Below are 4,704 nucleotides of genomic sequence, written 5' to 3' on the forward strand. Positions count from 1 at the left end.
GGTGAACCTGGGTGGCCTGTCTTGCCTAGGCACCCTATGTTGGTGAGAATGAATGGAAGAAGGGGTGGACGGAGGGAATGAGATCAGGCTTGTCAAGGGGAGAGCTGTACCCTTGGGTTCTTCAAGGAGAATGTTGATCCTAGGGTTCGTTGGAGGAGAACGTCGATCCTTGTTTGAATGAAATTCTACTTGCCTTCATTCAATTCCGTGAGCCCACTTAAAGGCTAATCACGCCAAAGAAATCTGACTTATAGTTTTACAAGAATGCCATCGCGGGCTCTACATTTTACCACATAATTAAATAAAGTAACTTTATAAATGCTAAGGTACTTGAATGTCCTTCTGAGTTACCAACTCACCCGCGTCACCTCTGGATGACTCGTCCCGCTCTGGAGTCCACAACATCACTCCCCCTTGGAGAAAGAGCTTGTCTTCAAGCTTGAAGGTAGGGTAGACTTGATGAAATACGTCAAAATCCTCCCAAGTGGCCTCCATGACATGTGTGTGGGTCCATTGAAATAGTACTTCTCTCCTATTCTGATTTGGACGAGCACCCAAAATTTTTGTCGGAGTGAGAGAAAATTGGCCGTCCTCAATCGGAGGTAAAGAGGGAATGGAAGGTGGTTCTGGTCCTTTGAATGGCTTGAGGAGAGAGACATAAAAAACATTGTGAAGCTTGGACTCTAAAGGAAGCTGCAGCTTATAGGCGACCTGGCCAACTCTCTGATTAATGTTGAAGGGCCCAAAATATTTTGGAGAAAGCTTGTGCCGATTGCCCGCAGTTGAATTTTGACGGTAAGACTGTAGACGAAGCCACTCTATATCACCCGGATTGTATTGAACATTGCAGTGGACCTGATCATAATAGACTTTCATGCATTCTTGAGTTTTCCTAATCCGTTGGACAACATATTCTAGCAATTGATCCCAATCCATAAGAGCTTGGTCAACTACATCCACTCTTGTTGAACCATGAACTTAAGAAAGCAAATGAGGGGGATCCTGACCATATAATATTCAGAATGGTGTCTCCTGTATGGCCGTGTGGAAGGAGGTATTGTAGTAATACTTCACCCAAGGAATGCATTCCAACCACCATTTAGGGCTGTCTCCCACAAAACACCTTAAATACATTTCAATGGTGTAGTTCACCACCTCTGTCTAGCCATCTGATTGAGGGTGATAGGCGGAGGAATAGTTTAGTTTGGTACCACATAACCTGAAAAGGTCTCTCCAGAAGTGGCTTGTAAAGACTACATCCCGATCACTTACAATGGATTCCGGAATGCAGTGAAGGCGAACAATATTTGAGAAGAACACTTGTGCTATGGTCGCCGCTGTGTAAGGGTGCTCCAATGGAATGAAGTGTGCATATTTTGAAACTCTTTCGACTACCCCAAAGAATAGACATCCTCGAAGACTTAGGGAGACCCCTCAATGAAATCCATAGAAATGTCCGACCAAACCTGTGTGGGAAGTTCGAGTGGTTGCAGCACCCCCACTGGGCTTAAATGATTTGCCTTGTTCCTCTGACACACTTGACAAGAGAACTAGGTTAATTATAATAGAATAACCTTTATAATTGTGTTATAGGTGGTTACTTATCGGTTTTCAAATGAAATGAGCATTTATTGAATTTGGCATTAATCACTGTCGATATTGCATATTTCTCTCTCCTGAATTATATTTCATTATTTTTTAGTCTTATTTCTTCCTGAAATGCTTTTTATAGATTCAATTACGGAATTTCAGGAGAATTTGGGTGGAGAAGAAGATATTTACCAAAATGCCCTTAGTGAAATGGAGGTAATTTCTCGGGCAAATCGTTTTAAAATAAGAAAAATCATATTTAAAGAGAGGAGGAGCGTGAAGAGAAGAGGAGCGTGAAGAGAAGAGAAACAGAGACCAAAAGAGAGGACTTTGACCGGAAACAGAGGAGGATCCGAGAGGAGTTCCCCACCGCTGTTCGCCGGCCAATACCTTTCGCTGCGCCACCGCCGTCCACCGCCATCCAGAAACTGAGAACAAACCCGAGGAGAGCTCGAGAGAGTCTCCGTCGAGGTGAGTTCGACAGTCGCTCGCCAGGCCGAGAAGTGATCCGAGAGGGCTTCTCCGGTGCCACTTCCGCTTTCCGACCATCCTCCGGCGTCGTTTACATATTCCGACCAGTCCCAGAGCCATTCCGACTCCAACCGAGACTCGAGAGAGCCGGTTAGAGAACGTCAGCTCTGTTTTGTTCTTCGTTGGACGTTACCTCCGTCCGTCGGCTTCTAACCGTCGTCGCCGGCGTCGTCTCTACCTCCGGCCACTCACTATTGCTACCCGACGCCACCAATTTCCGGAAATCGCAGCACCCGTGAGAACGAGTTGCTGCCCGAGCGAGAGGAGGAAGAAGGGGAGTAATTCATCATTATTGAATTTAATTTTTCATATGGTTTGAACTTAGGTTTTGAATGTTAATTGAATCTGATTTGATAATTAAGGTTTATTTAAGATTTGTTTTCTTGATATTTGATTAAATTAGCTAATTAGGGTAAGATTATAATTGAGGTTGGATTTTGGTATTTTAATTCGATTTCTGTCTTTAACTCTAGGCGCCCGAGAGGGGCTAGACGCAAGGATTGAGAATCCGGATTCGTGGTTACGTGGCGCTCGAGAGAGGCACGAATCACGGTAAAATCCAAAGTTGATAATTTTAGCATCATCACAATAGGAAATTGATTCTCTGCATTCTATTGTAATCCGATCTTTGTCATTAACTCTAGGCACCCGAGAGGGGCTAGACGCAAGGATTGAGAATCCGGATTCGTGGTTACGTGGCGCTCGAGAGAGGCACGAATCACGATAAAATCCAGAGTTGACGTTTCCTGTTGTGCAAGTAGTTAATTAAATTATTGCTTGATAATTTAGGATATAATTAGTGTTTAGTTCAGATTAATTCATCATATGTGGTTAGGCTAGTTGACTGAAGAATACACGAAATTCAATCCTCCCTGTGGATATGACCCTCGCTTACTGCTAGATTACATGAACGATTCGTACGCTTGCGAGGTATAAAAGTCGATGTAACTAAAATTCTACATCAAGTTATTGGCGCCACTGCCGGGGAGGCACGTATTAAGCGTATTTCTTTGTTCTCCATAGTCTTAGGTTAGATTTCTTTTATTTTTATTTTTATTTTATTTTTATTTTTATTTTTATTTTATTTTTATTTTTATTTTTTTGGAATTAATTTTATTTCTTCTAGTTAGTTCATATTTTTAGTAGCGAGTTTGTTAGCTTAATTTGATAGTTCATTTTGTTTCTTTTTGTGTTTTTATGCATGGGCGCCGCTCCCTAGGTGGACCATTAGCTCCCTTTGTTGAAGAGGTAGAACATATTTGTAGGAAAACACCCGAAGTCAAGTTAGGAGCTACCATGGCCAATCAGGGCGAACCATTACAGTTACCTGCAATAGGTGACCGTAGAGCCCTGAGGGATTATTCTATCCCATCCCACTTCACATCACCTTCTTGCATTATATTGCCACCCACTACTGCTGCCAGTTATGAGTTGAAACCGGGTGTGATCCAACTCCTCCCTACATTCTATGGGTTGGAGAAGGAGGACCCATATTACCACATCAAGGAATTCTTAGATATTTGTGCAACTTTTAAATTCCAGAATTTCTCAGATGACTCTATCCGGTTAAGACTTTTTCCATTTTCACTTAAGGATAAGGCCAAGTCTTGGCTTAATTCCTTAGAGGTGGGCAACATTACTTCATGGGACACATTAGTCACGAAATTTTTGTCCAAGTACTTTCCCATTCAGAGAACTACATCCCTCAGGAGAGAAATCTCCAACTTTATGCAGCAGGAGGGTGAACACTTTTATGAGGCTTGGGAGAAATGGAAGGATTTGATTCGTAGGTGTCCGCATCATGGCTTTGAGAAATGGCATTTAGTGCAATACTTTTATCAAGGTCTTACACCCCAGGTTTGATCCATGGTAGATGCAACGAGTGGTGGGAGTTTGATGGGTAAGAGTGCTAGTGAGGCGTGGGACTTCTTTGAAACGTTGAGTGATCAATCTCAGCAATGGGGTTCGTCATTTAATGTTGATAGGAGATCCCACGAAACCAAAAGAGGGGGTCTCTACGAGTTTAGTGAAACACCTATGCTCATGGCCAAGATTGAAAGGTTGACTAGAAAAATTGATGCCCTTATGGTGTCCAAGAGTTCACCTGCTCCTAACCCATCTACTGTCTGTGCCATATGCTTTGGTTCATCTCATCCCACACAAATGTGTCCATCTAGTTCATCCTACCCAGAGCTCATTGAGGACTTGAATGCAGTCCAGAATTTTCATAGACCAAACCGGAATGATCCTTTTTTAGAAACATATAATCCGGGTTGGGCTAGGCACCCAAATTTCTCATGGTCCAAGGGCCCACAGGTTGGGGGTCCTCCAGGGTTTACTCAACCCCAAGCTCCGCGCCCACACTTCACCCAACAACCATTGATTCCACAAAAACCTTCACTTGAGGATACACTTCAATTATTCATGCAGAATACACAGTCCTCCATTGCCAAACTTGAAATGCAAGTGAGTCAGTTGGCCAGCCACATGAGTGAACAAGCACAAAATAGACTCCCGAGTCAAACCATTCCTAACCCCAAAATCACACATGAGAGTGAGTTGAGTTCCAAACCCCACCATGAG

The 4,704-nt window shown here is 43.2% G+C and overlaps 1 non-coding gene across 1 annotated transcript; it reads right to left on the reverse strand.

Annotated features, from left to right (window-relative positions):
• Positions 1-3,821: 3,821 nt before the first annotated feature.
• Positions 3,822-3,929, reverse strand: LOC137960708 (small nucleolar RNA R71). The gene has a single exon (XR_011114258.1). It is a non-coding gene; the product is annotated as a small nucleolar RNA R71 (small nucleolar RNA).
• Between the last annotated feature and the right edge of the window lie 775 nt (positions 3,930-4,704).

This window comes from Aristolochia californica, unplaced genomic scaffold, assembly GCF_029961685.1.
Source record: "Aristolochia californica isolate CCGP_79_NKW_82.1479 unplaced genomic scaffold, dmAriCali1.0.hap1 SCAF_3, whole genome shotgun sequence".
Lineage (NCBI taxonomy): Eukaryota > Viridiplantae > Streptophyta > Magnoliopsida > Piperales > Aristolochiaceae > Aristolochia > Aristolochia californica.